Below are 8,642 nucleotides of genomic sequence, written 5' to 3'. Positions count from 1 at the left end.
GCAGTGCAGGCTGTTCCTCCTCTGTGGACTCATGCCGTTGAACAGGGTAGCTCAGAAGGAGTATGAAAAAGTTGCTCTTAAAAAACCCAAGTTGCTCTTCTGAGATGTTTTATTATTCCAGGTTTTTGTTTGCATGCTTGATTGTTTGGTTGGAGATTTTCAATGTCCGCATGATTCATACCTATTGGTTCTGAGCCTGGAGCGCCCATCCCGACAAGGAGTCGAGGAAACTGAAGCAGGGTATGAATGATGAATACAGTTGTGTACGCAGAAGTCTATATCCTATGAGTAGTAAAAGCATGTGCAGAATTGCAAGGCAGCAACGTGCTCATAGATTCTTTCCATCCTTTCTCTCTCAAGGAAAAGAAGACTTGACAGAGCTTTAACAGCCAACATCTGCAGTCAGATCTGAAGACTCTGCCCCTGCCATTCTGAGAGCTCCACCGGAACATCTCACTAAGGTATTCAGGAAAGCAAGATATTTGTGTTAGGTTTTGCTGATGACCTATAGCCTTCCCAGTCCATACCAGGATATGGAGGGGGCATTTGTGGAGACAGTGAGGATGTCTTAGTTACTTTTCTTACTCTGTTTACAGAATCACTTGTATAAGCAACTTTTGGTAGGAAATAGTTCTATTTTGCACAATGGTGTTATACACTATTCAGTCTGTAGTGGTAGGCAGGCAGGGCAGAGCAGCAAAGTTCATTTCACAGCATGTTGGCCAGGAAGCAGATAAAAGGACTGCTGGTACTCAGGTAACATTCTCCTTACCCCACCCCCCTTTTTTTCTATCCTGGTCCACATCAATAGTGTTATCCACATCCACGGAGGGTCTTCCTCTGTTCAGTGAATCGCCACAAACACAGACGTGTGTTGCACCAATCTCTAAAGGGATCCTAAATTCAGTCAAGTTGACCATGAAGATTATCTATCTCAAACTGCATCTTTTAATTTTTGTTTCACTGTATTCAGGAGACGTTAGTATTTGAAATATATTCTGGAATTAGGACCTTTTTTTTTTTTTTTAGTATGTTTGACGAGCTAGTGTTAGTTCGTTCGTGGGCTACTTAGGTAGCCCTTGTGATGCTTCTCCCTCGCCTCCAAAGTTGTCATGGTTCATTATCAGCAGATAACCATGAGCAGCCTGGCATTCTGGAAGAATATGCCACGGCATATGCCTCTGTGCTTTGGGGGCCTGCCACACAGATGATATTTTAGCAAGAGTCCTGGGTCGGGGGAGGGGGAAGGAGAGACAGGAGGTGTAAACAAAGGAGTGCTTTCTAGGGCCATGGCAGGTTTCATTCTTTGGTATGGTACAGGGGGGGTGAGGGTATCACTGGTAACAGTTACATGTGTTAGAGTTTGTAATGAGGATGTAAAGTATCTGCTTGAATGTCTTATCTAATGAATGCCATCAAATTCAATTATCACTCTTAGACTCTTCATTAACCAATCAAATTATTCCTACGAATTATTTCTAAGATATTTCAAGCATGCTTTTCCTGGGCATAAACACAGTCTTTTGTAGTATACTGTTCACTCACAGATTTTTATTTGGACTCCAGCATTCCTGACTTGTGGGATTCCCTAAGCATCACATCTAAGATTACTGCTGCTTTATGTATGAGAAATATTATTATTATCATCTTCGTGTCTATTTTATTACTTATATCTATACTAGAAGTTATATAAAACCAGCATAATGGTTCATCCCTCTAATCCCAGCACTCAGGAATCTAAGTTAGTGGGATAGCTGTGGAGTTCAAGGCTGGCTTGGGTCACAGAGTGAGATTGTTTATCCAAACAAAAACAATAAAACTTTTAAAGTTTAAAAAAATAAGTATTCAGAAAGTATGTTGATTTGCTCAGTGGGATTGTGTCATAACAAATGGTTTTTCTTTTAGGGATAAATTTCAGACCTAGATCTGTCTGTCTTCCTTACTGGAAGACATGACTATAGAGGGTCACAGCTGTTACTGTTGAAGTGTGCTTTTACAAATTACCATAATTTCATCACACGGGTTATTAAAAGAGTGGTCAGTTCTAAAACTGCTCATACCCAGTGTCAAGAGCACTTTAATTTTCTGTGAAATAATTATGGCAGCACTGATGTATAATAAAAACTCCAAACATCCCATAATGAAAGACAGATGCCTGCCATCCTGATGGTGATTCTTACCACATAGAGCTTAAAATATTTCTGTTTGATTCTCTTCTACTTTGATGCTGTCTTCTAGTCTACAAATACATTGGAAACATCTCAACATGTAGCCTAAAATCAGGCCATAGAAATATGTGTTCTGAGATTCCATTCCAGGCACGAATCAGAATTTTTGGGATGGGAAACTAGATTTACCATTAAAATTATACATATCAGCTTATTGCTATAAACTACACGGTTTAATGAAAAGCAATAAAACAGCTGATAGGAAATATCAGTTGCATATTCCATTGACATCGAAAATAGAAATATTCAAATTAAATTTGGATTTAAAATTTTTTTCATATATATAAATATATATATACATATACATATAATATATAATATATACATATATTCCCCCTGGGACTATACTTAGCAATATAGGTGGCTTAACTTACCTCTCTCTTTTACTTAAAGCTTAATATTTTGAAATTTAAAATTCCATATTTATTGTTAATGAAACCAAGGGTACACACATTGATTTGAAAACTTCTAGTTAAAGATCTTTACAACAAACAAACAAAAAACCTGAAAACACTCTGTTCATAATCTGTACAATTACTGATTTTGACTCCAAAACTTTACTAAGCTCTCTAAAGAAATAACATATTTTAACACATTATAAATATAATAGGCACTGTTTCTTCAAAAATTCCAACCTGTCCTTTATATTGATCCCACTAAGACAACTACTATGGGTGTCTAAAAGGATACACCACTGATAAAATTATGAAAAATCTTTGAGACTGAAGTTCACAATTTCCTCTTGAGCAGCCATTTCTGTCTGAAGAGTTTTCTCATTCTTTTAGTTTTAGTATGAACAAGTTAGATACTATTTTTCAGCTCAGTATAGCCAACTCTAAGGTAAATGTACACTTAAATGAGAGTTAGAGGACAGGGCACTGTCTTCTGAACTATAAAAATACAAAATGTTGTGATTACCTCAGGCCCTGGAAGATAGCAAAAATCACTATCGGTGCTAGGGGGAAAACAACAGGGAACATCTGACCCATAAAATTAATTCCTGCTTCCTACATGGTGAGCCCAGTGAAGCAAGGCTCTGAAACGAAAAAAATAAATAGACACAAATTTACATCTGTGGGTCAACTGGTATTGTGAAATAAACAGATCTTAAGAAGATAGGAATGGGTGACATGATTTTCCAAATCCAAGAGCATCCTTGATAAATCAAAAAAGAAGAAACAGAGTAGAAGGAGGGGAGGTCAGGGGAGTGAAGGAAAGGTGATTTGGGTTCCTTTCCAAGGTTGCCTTTGGAGAAACAAAAACGGTACTGAGAGTGGTTGTTTTCTAAGTTTCATTCATAAATTCAATATTTGGGATCTAAAATACATCTCACATAAAAACAATGCTATAAATGATATTTGATTCATTTTTAATTGACAAAATTATACTAAAATGTTGACGATTTGTAGCACAAGGGTTTGTAACACTTGAAACTTGACGTGATGCACAGTATAGAAGAATGTTTTCTGATTCCTAAAATTTATTCAATTAGACAAAATGCTTTCAGGATTTGCTCTAGATATCCATACCAAAGGAGAGCAGGTTTGATTGTAGCTATACTAAAGATTGGAAAACAATATAAGATATTTTATAAAATATAAAATGCAGTAACATGGGATAACAACATGAACTGGGTTCTCCTGAGAGGGAAAGATGCTGGAGAGCTGAGATTCTTGTAGAGCTATAGGCTAAGAGAAAAAAATGGCCCAGCAGTACATGGCAGTATTAATATCAAGTTATTAAATATAAAAGATGAAGCTGGGAGTTATGGCTCTTCCCTGTAATTCTAACTCTCAAGCTATTGCAAGAAATTCAAGACCAGCATAGGATACTGAGTGAGTCCTAGCCAGATAATATAAGACTGTGTCAAAAACAAAACAAATCAAACAAAAACAAAACAAACAAAAAACCCAAAAAACAAAAAAATCCAAAAAACCAGAAATAATGTTCACAAATGGTTATGCCTATAACTTAGGAGAATTGAAATAAGTTCTTTTAAAATGAGAAACAGGCTCAACAGATGACTCATTGTTTAAAGCACTGGCTGTTACCCTTCCAGAGGCCCTGAGTTCAATTCTCAGTAACCACATGACAGCTCACAACCACTTATAACTTTGGTTTCAGGGGATTTGACCCCCCGCAGTCCCCTAAACACACAGGCATACATGAAGGCCAAACACCAATGCTCAAAAAATAAAAATAATGAAGTGAAAACTCTCTATAGCAGTACTACCATTTAGAATTCAGATAAGGACACACAGTGAGCACTCACCCTGATCTAGTAGACCACAGTGGACCCAATGAAGAGAGAGCACCCCAGTGCTTGAGTTTCTACTGATCCTGGTCCTCAGAATTACTCAGCACAAAGTTCAGGTAGTAGGATCTCCATTTTTAAAAGGGATCCGACCCTTTTAATCTTTCAAGAGGTAAACAAAAGTGACCAGTTGCTGCCTTTATTTTCTTAGCTGTTCAGATGTCTCACGAAATATTTACTGAATATGCACTTTGTATTAGGAACTATACAAATTTTATTATTTTTCATTAACATATTAGGGAAGAAATAGTATTTGTGCTATTGTTTTAATTTCTATATTTTGTTTTACTATTTGTTTTTATTTGTGTTTAATAAATCTGAATAGTTGGAGAAAATAGGTGGGGTTTATATTTGTATTTGGGGATGAAGGGCCAGGGGTTTGATTACCTCAAGGAATAAGTTTCACTTCATATATTTTATTTCTTTTATATTCAGACTTTAAGGAGGTCGTGGTAATTCTATAAAGGACCCTTATCACTTCCATGTAACCTAAAGAACAGTTTTGATAACTTTAAAGTTAACACTATTATTTATTTATAACTAAAGCTCTCTATTCAAAGTTAAAAAAAATAATAAATTCAAACTATAGTATTTTCTACAGCATATCTTAATGTGGCCTAAGCCTCACTGCCTCTGTAGTCTATGAAATGAAACATAAAACAAATCTCAAGAGATATACTGGAAAAATAAGAGCATATAATTTTCAATCATCTTTAAATTTTAGTCAAATAAGACTAGAAGAATCTGTGTTCTTAGCAGCTGCTATTCTAGAAAGTTCTCATGGAGCCTCCTAAATCCTTCAGTATTCAATATGTGTTCCACTGCAGGAAGAAACTGGTTCATCTGCCCTTAAAGAAAGCTGAAAGATTAAATGTGACTATATCTCCTTTGTTTTTGTTTTCGTTTTTGTTTTTGTTTTTGTTTTTGTTTTTGTTTTATTGCCACGTGTATCACAGAACCTTGGTCTTCTGAAAACAGCTTGTAAGTATTAGAAATGAGTCAGACTTTAAGCAGAAGCAAGAGGGTAGTGGGCTTGATTATTGCTGGCATAACAGCTTTAATTACATTAATTTCTAGCACCACTGCTTCTGCAATTGCTTTGACACAAGAAGATAAGACAGCTACCTTTGTAAATCATTGAGCAAAAAATGTTACTAATGTGTTGAATATACAAGAAGATTTAGATAGGCATTTGGAACAACAGATTGATGCTCTTTATCCTATTCAAATTATTGAGAGGAGGTTCAGAGTTTAAGAGTAAGGAGTCATCTCAAGTGCAATGCCAAATACCATTGAATTCATGTTAGTTCTAAAATTGACAGTGTTAGTCACTATAATTAGGAAAAAGTTTAAAGACACTTGCAGGGTATTTGGCATAATTCTAACACCTCTCTGGATGTTTTAACTTTTCATAGTGAACTTATGAATTTAAAGAATGCTGCTCTACTGAGCATTGATGTTGCAAATACTACTAATAAAATTACCCATGGCCTGAGGTCAGTATTTCTTTTTTTTTTTTTTTTTCAGTATTTCTATTTTGTTCAAGCTTCAAGAATGGCATATATAGCTTGATCATGCTAGTCCTTTTTGTCCTGGGAATACTTTTATTCTTCCCATCATGTTAAAACTTGTCTTTAACAAAATCAACATGTTGGCAGCCAAAGTACATGGCTTAAACCTAAAAATTAATCCCCAGACAGAGTTATTAAATTAACAGCCTGGCAAGCCAAGGACGAGTAAGATTCTACACAGAGCCTTACCAACCTAAGACAGAAGTGGATTACTTTTGATAATGCATATTCCATGATGAGTAAGGAAGGCAATCTTATCAGAACATCCTAAGACAGGCTCAGTCTTGTTTATGAAATAAAAAAGGGGGAGAGTCAGAGAGCTTTTGAGGCTGCTTGGCAAAAATCTGACATAGGCCAAGGACCAGGAAATGGGCTGCTTGGCAGGAATATGACATTGGCAAGGACAAGGAAGTGGGCTTCAGGCAGGAATCTGACATTAGGCACATCTCCTTTCTACGTGTTGTCAGAAACTATAAGTAAAACATAAAAGGCAACATTGTAAACATCTGAGGAGTTTTAGGACCAAAAGGAGCAAGATTGTGGCTTTAAACTCTATCTTGATTTTGCTGCTTCCAGAAACTACTGTACAAACATGGACTTAATCAGATTATAATAATACTGCTTTCTGACCATCTATAAATTTCTGAGGTGACTTTACTAGTCCAGTCTTTAAAAATGATGCTTCCAAATTGCATGAGTAACAATATAATGTCAAACATTGTCAGTATCATATAGGAAATTCTTTGATAATATTCTTGTATTTAGTTTTCCAATCAGTTTGTCTTTGTTTTATTCTTCCCTGGTCCAGTGAATCTTGCCCATGATAAAGCCCGAGATCACCATGCTTGAGCCTGCAACAATAATATTGCTAAAGTCTTAAAATAACCAACCGACGGCCTCTTTAACAGGTCCCAGCAAAGAGACTTCATTTTGTCAGAGGCATAGATGATTAGTAAGGGACAAGTAAACAAATATTCAGACCCACCAAATATGATCAGTGCACTCATTCCAATCCTGTTTATTCTTTGCCCTTTCTTCTTATCCTCACTAGTGCTTCCTGTGTTTCGCCATGAGCGAACATCATCTGTTCCACTTGTTTTGAGTCTTGTAAGTCTTTGGTCTCCCTGAATGAGAGGGAGACAAAAAAAAAATTGTGTAATTGATAAGTTAATTGCTTGCTGGAGAAATCCATAGGGCGTGGCCTAAAAATGACAGAGTACATAGAATGTTTCATTGTATAATCATAACCCCACAGTCCAGGCCAGAAAGGCCTTTCATCTAATCTTGAGCCTTTTCTTAATCATATTTTGCAGTGACTAAGTGTCCTGCTCCGACACATCAAAACAAATAGTCTGTTCTCTGCTGCTTGTCCAGCAGAGTGACTTTGGCATGTATTAAGTTGGGCTGGCCAATTCCAAGTTCAATAAGGATTATGTGTGACTACTCAGTATACAAAGAGCAGGCTGGATTTCTGAAATTTTATTTTGGGAATAAGAAGGAAAATGATTGAATTGGAATACTGATGATAAATCAGGAAACTGATAAGACAGGAACATACATGTACTTTTGAGAATTTTTAAGTCCATTCACAATGCTTCATCATTTCATCTAAGCTAGTGATTGATTAAAATTGTATCAGCTAAAAGGACCTAGTTAGGGTAGAATACATATTTATTTAAGCACCACTTTAATAACAATACTTTTCATTTTATTATGCTGATGTTTATTTAAGCCAAATAAAACTGTTTTAGAATAGTTTTCTATTGTAAAGTAATACAATGCTTTTATGTCAGCATATTTGGTGTTAATTTATATTATTTGGTTGTAGTTTGGCAAGTATTTGACATTTAAAAGAATTATTATTTGGCCATACATGTAATCTCGTCAAAGACTGTGCCACTAAACATAATTTTAACACTCCAAAAGTTTCACGTGGACATGGAAAAGAACTTCACATTATCCCACAGAGAAGCAGAAAAGAAGGAAGCAATAACGAAATCAGATGCATGGAAGACTATTTTTCAACTCAATAGGGACACGAGAAAACAATGGAAATCCTTAAAACATAAATTTGCTTGGGTCTCTATAGTTATAAACTTTAGGAAGCTGTCTGTACTGCTCCCTGGGGCTCTTTCTCACATAAGACCATTAGGCAGCACAGTTTATGAACTACAAAAATGAATTTCCCACAGTTCTCTTGGCTGGGGAGTCAAAGGTCAGGGTGCTGGCAGATTAAGTATCTCTTGATGGCCTATTTCCTACAGGACTGCCTTTCTGTGGAAGCCTTCTGCAGCAGAAAGGGCAAGGGGGTGTCTCGTCGGCATTTAGTGTAAGAGCATTAATCCATAAACATAAAACAGTTTGTGAACTCATCACCCTCCAGAGGCTGAGGGGTTAGATTTTAACATACGAATGTGGAGAGGCATAAACATTCAAGTCCTAGTACTTTCTTCTAACACAGGCCAAGTGCAACATTGTCCGATTTAACCATTTCCATCTAGAATCCAGAACAGTCACTGGCCACTAACT

General features: G+C 36.3%; 1 protein-coding gene across 9 annotated transcripts in view; it reads left to right on the top strand.

Annotated features, from left to right (window-relative positions):
• Positions 1-8,642, top strand: part of Syt1 (synaptotagmin 1) — a 509,196-nt gene that overhangs the window by 100,381 nt on the left and 400,173 nt on the right. For 6 of the 9 annotated variants that reach the window (XM_076920178.1, XM_076920174.1, XM_076920176.1 and 3 more), the window contains exon 2: positions 361-461. The gene's annotated coding sequence lies outside the window, so the exon portion shown is untranslated. Of the gene's footprint in view, positions 1-57; positions 241-360; positions 462-8,642 lie in introns of those variants that run through there. The other 3 variants (XM_076920169.1, XM_076920171.1, XM_076920175.1) reach the window with 2 other exon arrangements.

This window comes from Arvicanthis niloticus, chromosome 22 (assembly GCF_011762505.2).
Source record: "Arvicanthis niloticus isolate mArvNil1 chromosome 22, mArvNil1.pat.X, whole genome shotgun sequence".
NCBI classification, from domain to species: Eukaryota; Metazoa; Chordata; class Mammalia; order Rodentia; family Muridae; genus Arvicanthis; species Arvicanthis niloticus.
This window is presented reverse-complemented; position numbering and strand designations above follow the sequence as displayed.